Source organism: Antechinus flavipes, chromosome 2 (assembly GCF_016432865.1).
Source record: "Antechinus flavipes isolate AdamAnt ecotype Samford, QLD, Australia chromosome 2, AdamAnt_v2, whole genome shotgun sequence".
Taxonomy (NCBI): Eukaryota; Metazoa; Chordata; class Mammalia; order Dasyuromorphia; family Dasyuridae; genus Antechinus; species Antechinus flavipes.
This window is the reverse complement of record NC_067399.1, coordinates 683,057,828-683,066,055: the sequence shown is the minus strand read 5'-3', so window position 1 is coordinate 683,066,055 and position 8,228 is coordinate 683,057,828. Positions and strand designations below refer to the sequence as shown.

General features: G+C 41.3%; 1 long non-coding RNA gene across 1 annotated transcript; it reads right to left on the bottom strand.

Annotated features, from left to right (window-relative positions):
• Positions 1-585: 585 nt before the first annotated feature.
• LOC127552219 (uncharacterized) lies at positions 586-7,158 on the bottom strand. The gene is made up of 3 exons (XR_007951294.1): positions 7,079-7,158; positions 6,102-6,195; positions 586-899 (listed from the first exon to the last, which is right to left on the bottom strand). It is a non-coding gene; the product is annotated as an uncharacterized LOC127552219 (long non-coding RNA).
• Positions 7,159-8,228: the final 1,070 nt, after the last annotated feature.

Here is an 8,228-nt window from a genome sequence, read left to right as displayed (position 1 = left end):
AGAGATAGACAAATAGACAGAGATAAACATACACAGAGAGACAGACACAGAAAGATCTAGAGGAGATAATAAAAATAGTCTTTGAGAACAATTTAGATTTTAGGAGGGCAGCTGAGAGTTAAGGTTCCTGTCTAAGAAGGGGCAACTGTGACTCAGGGAAGTCCAACTATTTGCCTGAGTTCATAGAATTGACTGGGTACCAGAAGCCTTATCTCCAGCTATTTCCTTATCTGGTCCATCTGGTTTATGGCAAATGATACAGATTGTTCTCCCTCTGATTCTCTCTCAAAACTGGTTTTTCATTAATTCAGCCTGGGTTTGGTTCAAAGAGATATCGTGTGGCTAGAATAAGTAAACATGGAGTCCACATTCAAAGGCAGGCAGCCTCTTTTTCTAGTTTCTGCATTTAGCAGAATCAATCTCTCAGGTTTCTACAAAGGGATCAACCAATGCTCTCACTTTGGTATTATTTCACTAGTCAAAGATCATATTTGCCAGTGGGCTGGTTTTTCTCAGACTATTTTCACCTTTAATGAGATTCTTATTCTGAAAAAGTTGTTATTCCTTCATATATGCGGTTGAAAATAGACTTCTTCCCAGTCTTTCTTCTTGTGTCTTGGAAACAAAACAAAAAAAAATGGCCGACTTAAAAAAGGTCTTCCTTGTTCTCTCACGCAGCAAGTAGAATCAATGGGTGAAAACAGTAGAGGTGAATTGAGGTTGTATACAAAGAGAACTGCTGAACAATGATAATCCTCTAAAAAGGAGCTCAGAGGCACCTAGGATCATGGGATCGGAGACATAATGCTGAAAGGAATCCATGGAGGTTATGTCATTTGCTCAGGGTCATCCAGGTATAAAAGCGAGGTGGAGTTTGCCTTCAATCAGCCTGTATTCTTCTGGAGGTAACATGTTCACATATTAATAAATAAATTGATTTTCTGGGACATTTTGTGTTCTTCTGAGCCTTTTGGCTAACTAATAATGGTAAAATCATTAGTGAGTGCTTATAAATTATGATTTTGAGTGGATTCTGAGAACCTTTTTGATCTAGGAGTAGATTTGTCTGGGCTATGTTTTTTGCAGGTTGGGGGGTCGAGCCCCCATTCTCAAGAACACCATAAAAACATGTTTATTTGGGATAAAGAAACTCTAAAGGCAAAATCTTCCCCTTTGAAACATGTTCATTTTTCAGATTTGAAAAGCTATTCTGAAAGCCCAGTATCCATTTCACAAAGCCCCTGCTAAGTCTATCTTTCTAGCAATGGTCTGTTCAGTCCATTTTTCTGTTGAAATTTTGGCTGAGAGAAGTCTCCTAAAATAGACATGGAATGAATCTCTCGGCTTCCTTTGGACTCCTGCTGTCTGTGACCAAGAGGGTGCTATGGAAATCTGCTCTGAGTCTTATCATATAAAGGGACACATGGGAAATGAGAACACCATTTCCAATTTGTTTTTTTTTTTAATTTATATATGCTTTCTGGTGCCTTGACTACATCTTAATTCCTTGCATATTTTTCCATCTATGCAAAAAAAGTCACCTTTTTTTTCACCAATAATTCTTTAAGCATATGGGTTCAAGAAACACCACTGTATTCAGAGGCCTTTTTGGTTCTGTAAAAGATTAGATTAGATAAAATCCCTGAAGATCACAGTCTAATAGGGAAATGAAACATAAATACAGGTTGAAATGATTCCAAATATTTGGTGATAAGTGCATGAAGGAGGTACAAAGAGTTCTAGGGGTATTGAGAGAACAGGCTCTTAAAAGTCATTGTGTGCAAGAATCATAGAAAGTTTTTTTGGAGAAGGGGGTACTAAAAGGATAGAAGGGATTAATTATAGAGTATTTGAAAGGAAAAGCAACTGAACAACTTGAAAAATTATAAAGGTATAGATCAGAGAGCATAGAGACTTCTGGTTTGGAAGCTTCCTCCACCAAATGAGGATTGGCCCTTCCTCTCTATCATATAATCTGAGAAGTTATAATCTGGAAGTTAACTCGTCCATAGTTCCAACAATTAGTAAATATGGTGGCCAGGGCACTCCTTGAGGTCTCTTGTATACTTCTCTATTGTTTCAAAGAAAGATGCAAAGAATGTTTGGAGCCAATAACCATATCTACTGACTTACATCCTTAATATCATCTTTATAAAATCATTTGGAATGTGTATATAGTGATGTAACCTTCAGACTCCTGGGCCTTGCCCTCTGTTCTCTAACCATGTCCACAGAGACCTTGGGACTGCCTCCTCTTCATGGCTCTTCTCTCTTCTACATGAGTTGTCTTCCTTAGAGTTTGAGCTCCAGGAGAGCAGGAGCTTTTCTTTTTCTGTTTGTTGTCAGTGATTAGCACAATATTTGGCACTCAAGTAAGCAATCAATGCTATTTATTCACTGATCCATCCATCCATCCATCTATCCTTCTATTCATCAATCCATCCATTCATCTATCCATCCATACACCTATCCATCCATCCACCCATCCATCCATCCATCCATCCATCTGTCTATCTAACCATCCATCCACCTATCCATCCATCTGTCTATCTAACCATCCATCCACCTATCCATCCTTGCCCCCTGTTCTCTAACCATGTCCACAGAGACCTTGGGACTGCCTCCTCTTCATGGCTCTTCTCTCTTCTACATGAGTTGTCTTCCTTAGAGTTTGAGCTCCAGGAGAGCAGGAGCTTTTCTTTTTCTGTTTGTTGTCAGTGATTAGCACAATATTTGGCACTCAAGTAAGCAATCAATGCTATTTATTCACTGATCCATCCATCCATCCATCCATCCATCTATTCATCAATCCATCCATTCATCTATCCATCCATACACCTATCCATCCATCCATCCATACATACATCCATCCATCCATCCATCTGTCTATCTAACCATCCATCCATCCATCCATCCATCCATCCATCCATCCATCCATCCTTCCATCCATCTGTCTATCTAACCATCCATCCACCTATCCATCCATCCATCCATCCATCCATCCATCCATCCATCTGTCCATTTATCCATCCATCCACCTATCTATTCATCTGTCCATCCAGCCATCCAGCCATCTATCCATTCATCTAAGATAATAGCATCATATATTTAGGATGTCAAGGTGTGGTAGTCTGATCTCATTTATCAGAAAAGGAACTGAGGTTGTTTGATGGGACAAGGTCTCTTAGCAAAGTTATAGCAGATTTGGTGCTCTCAGTTTGATGCTCAATAGATCTCTGAACTAGTATGAGAATGGAGGAGCCGACATGATCTCCACCATCACACAACTCGCAGAAATGTGCCCAGAATTCAGGCCCCCACAGAGTTTTATCAGCAGTGAATACCAATTTCACTCACCTTGGTAGGAAAAAATGCCTTTAACGTTTCTTTACTGCAAGGTGCCTCCCATGTATCTGTGCAGATTATGGATCAAGCTAGGTCCAAAAAGGTACTTGCATTATCAATAGAGTATTTTTGTTCACCGATTCCATGACTCCCCAAATTAAGTGAAGCATAAGCACAGGGAGACACTGCATCACATATGGTGACAAATTTAGGAGCTGGTGCTGAAAACCAGCTCTCATTCACCCCCTGTGCGATCTTGGGCAAGTGACTTCTTTTATGAGTCTCAAGGTCCAAATCTGTTAAATGAGGGCGGTTGGACAAATCACCTTTTAGTCCTTCCCTTGTGTGACTCTTTAAATGGTAAAATGAGGGGATTGTACCATATGATTTCTAAGGACTCTCCTCAATTAAAGTCCCTTAATCTTATGTTCAAGAATTATCTTTCTAAGTCATAACTCTCAAATAAGGCATCTTTATAAGGGAGACCAATCATGGAGACTCTTGGCCCCAGGCAATTTTTAAGAATTCAGGCCTAGAAAATGACTGTTGGTTTTTCCCTTGACCTAGATGACCACTGAAATTCCTGGTTGGTTTCCCATGCTTCTTCTCAGTCCGGACTATCTAGCATAATGGTCTTGCCAATTAGCTTCTATTTTCTTTCTGACCCTTTCTGAAGACAGAAATTTTTAGCTCCTAAATCTCAGAGCTGTGACCTCGGAGATGTGCATATTTAGTTGGGAGTCTGTTCAGACTGGGCTTTGAAGAACGCCCTAGAGAGGTAGGAGGAAAAGGGCAGAAACAAACAGTTCTTCAGAGCATCTTTACACTGCAGCAGGAGACAGAGTTAAGAGTCCTGGCTTCAGATTCCATTTCTGCTACTAACTAGCTGTTCAACTTTAAGAAACTTGGGCATGTGATCTATTTGGGACTCAGTTCCTTACTCTGTGAATGGATATGGTTTTGGACTGGATGATTTATGAGAACCCTTCCAGTTCTATACAATTTTCATTTCCTCCCTTTTTTTTTTTTGGGAAATGGAAGAGAAAAGGCTTCAGGAAAAATAAAGCCTTTTTATTCTCTAAACCATGACTTGCTAGGGGAAGAAGACAGAAATTTGATTTAATAAGAAAAAGTCTCCTAACTTAATAATAGCAAAAATTACTTTTCTGTTAATATCTGGTAGGAACCTGTTGTGAGTGTATGCAAATATATCTGGAAATATTAATATATGCTGCCAGCTTCAGCTAATTAAGCCAATGGTTGTAGGAGGAGCTACCTCATGGTAATTTAATCACTGTTCTGTTTTCATAATTGTAGTATTTATGATTAAGTTCTCTCTGATTTTTTTGAGAAAGAAGAAATTTGATCTGATTTTGTGCTTTCTGGGTTAAATATTCTATTTTGCTCATTATGAAAAGGACCCTGATTTTATAGTCAGAATGAGAACTTTTAGTCTTCTGGATTTGTTATTATTGGTTCCACAGTCAGCTTTCCTCCTTACTTCTCCCTGATAATTGGCCCTTCCTGCTTGACCTTCAGAAGGCCATGGCTCTTCCCCTGTTTCTGAAATTCAAATAATTAATCCTGGTTTTGGCCAATGCTCCTGTTCTGCCTCCCACTGTTTTGCTTCGCCTCCCTCCTTAACATTCTGCATCACGGTATTAAATACCTGTATGGGTACACCCGTGCCTGTATTCCTGAGCTTTTCTGCAACCTTGGTGACCGTGGGCTTTTTCTTGCTCGAGAGACACAGTCTAGTGATGGTCAGCCACAGTCCGATCCAGAGACAGTGTGGTAGAATGCAAGCTCCTTGAGGTCAGGGACGTCTTCCTTTTGGTGTCTCTTGTTGGCATTTGTTGTATTTCCACTCCACCCACCCCCAGGGCCGAGCTGGTATGTATCAGATTCTGAGTAAATGCTGATTGAATGACTGATTATGGTCTTTTCTTTTTGACCCAGTGATTGGTACATAGCAGTTGCTCAAATGATGTTTGCCAGACTCAACTGATCTCGGAGAGCACTTAGTCTAATAGTCACTTTCGTCAGAATCTCCTCAAGGAAGCACAAACATTTCCATAGCACTTGTAAGGTTTGCAAAAATGCTTTCTGTACATTATCTTGTCTGATGTGGAATCCAGGCAGTATTATCCTACTTTTACAGACAAGGAAGGTCCTTAGATGTCATTAAGTCCAACTCCTTCATGTTATGGATGACAAAACAAGGGCTTGGATAGCTTAAGAGACTTTACTGGGGCTACCAGATGCTGCTGGGCAGAATTTGAACTCAAGTTTTTCTACCTATGAAGTCCTGTACTCTATTTTAGGACATCGGATCATCCGACAGATATGTTTAGAGACTGATGTATTGTGGTGGAAAGAACAGGGAACTTGCCATGCCAGGGCCTGGATTTAAACCCTGGCTCTCGCACTACTTGTGTGACCTTGACATGTTCTTTTTGGGTCTCAGGTGCTCGATCTATAACATGAGGATGTTGAACTAGGTGATCTCTAAGGCTACTTCCAGTTCTAGGTCTGAAACTCTAGGAAAACCTGTGCCCCCCAAAGCACGCCCATTCCACTTTGTGATCATGCTGATCAGAACAAACAAGAGCTTGAAGAAGCTCCCAGACTCTTTTATACATTTTTAGTGCAGTCTGATGGAGAGCAGAACAAAGTGGGGTGGAGATGGGGAGGTTAAATTTGAAGATTCCCATAGCGAAAAGATGAGTGGCCGTCAGAAATTCATGTTTACTTACAAAATGATGTTGCATTTGGAAACGCTGATTTTGAAGGCCCAGATCCAGCAGGGAGTCCTTGTTTGCCTGCAAAGCTCACCTTGGGTATGGCCACCTATAGGGCAGAGGAGAAACAGAGGCGAGTTTTCCATCTCAGTCACATACTGTCCCTGACTTGGCTCAATAGCTGGTTGTTGAATAAATCATAGAGGAGTACATTCTTCCTATTCCCATATGCTGGAAGCTTGGACATCTTCCCTTCCATAGTGGATGCTTTGCAACAATGGTCATTCTGATTGGGTTGGGTGGCCATGATATTAAGTCATCCTATTATTGCCACATGGTGATGGAAGGTTCTGAATTATTTCCTCAATTGGGCTGGGAAGCTGTTTTATGGTGATGTCAAGATTTGAATCCCAAAACCCTGGGTTAGAGACCTACTTCCCCTATGACCTATGAGTCTCCTAACTCATGAGACATTTCCTTGTTGGACCTCTAAGGTCCCATCCATCTCTGAGGGGTTAGGAGAATGCATGGCAGTATCCTTAACACCAAGAGGAGACTGCAAAGGATGGACACAGAGAATCTAATTCTCTTTGGAAATGCTGGCTTTAAAACACCTGTGGTATACCTGTGGGCAAGCAGATCAAAGTGTTTCAGGAAGGGCAGCTAGATAGTTCAGTGGATAGAGCACCAGCCCTGAAGCCAGGAGGATCTGAGTTCAAATCTGCTCTCAGACACTTAACTCTTCCTAGCTATGTGACCCTGGGCAAATCACTTAACCCCAATTGCTTCAGCCAAAACCAAAAAGTGTTCCAGGAAGGTGATGGCACCTTCTAGGGTATCTGATTGACCTCACAAGTATGGGCTCGAATATTGTCCTCTAGGCCTGGAAGTCAGAGATTTCAGATCATCCCCTATGGTGAGAGAAAGATGGGAAGAAGAAAATGGCCATGGTAGTAGCATTGTGAAATTTCTGATTGGCTTCTACAATGTACCTGTGTAGAAGGCCAGAACTCTGGAGAAGTATACTTGACACAAGATATACTTGAAACTCAGTGTGATTGATGAGATTATGGTTCTCTAGTTCTCATAGATACTCAGTACTCAGCATGGGGATGTTATGGTTCTCTAGTTCCCATAGATACTTAGTACTCAGCGTGGTGATGTCATGGTCCTCTAGTTCCCATAGATACTCAGTACTCAGCATGGTGATGTCATGGTCTTTTAGTTCCCATAGATACTTAGTACTCAGCGTGGTGATGTCATGGTCCTCTAGTTCCCATAGATACTTAGTACTCAGCGTGGTGATGTCATGGTTCTCTAGTTCCCACATATACTTAGTGCTCAGCATGGTGATGTCATGGTTCTCCAGTTCCCATAGATACTTAGTACTCAGCATGGTGATGTCATGGTTCTCCAGTTCCCATAGATACTTAGTACTCAGGGTGGTGATGTCATGGTTCTCTAGTTCCCATAGATACTCAGTACTCAGCATGGTGATGTCATGGTCTTTTAGTTCCCATAGATACTTAGTACTCAGCGTGGTGATGTCATGGTCTTTTAGTTCCCATAGATACTTAGTGCTCAGCATGGTGATGTCATGGTCCTCTAGTTCCCATAGATACTTAGTACTCAGCATGGTGATGTCATGGTCTTTTAGTTCCCATAGATACTTAGTACTCAGCGTGGTGATGTCATGGTCCTCTAGTTCCCATAGATACTTAGTACTCAGCATGGTGATGTCATGGTTCTCCAGTTCCCATAGATACTTAGTACTCAGGGTGGTGATGTCATGGTTCTCCAGTTCCCATAGATACTTAGTACTCAGCAAGGTGATGTCATGGTTCTCTAGTTCCCATAGATACTTAGTACTCAGCGTGGTGATGTCATGGTCTTTTAGTTCCCATAGATACTTAGTACTCAGCATGGTGATGTCATGGTTCTCCAGTCCCCATAGATACTCGGTACTCAGCATGGTGATGTCATGGTTCTCTAGTTCCCATAGATACTTAGTACTCAGCATGGTGATGTCATGGTTCTCCAGTCCCCATAGATACTCGGTACTCAGCATGGTGATGTCATGGTCTTTTAGTTCCCATAGATACTTAGTACTCAGCGTGGTGATGTCATGGTTCTCCAGTTCCC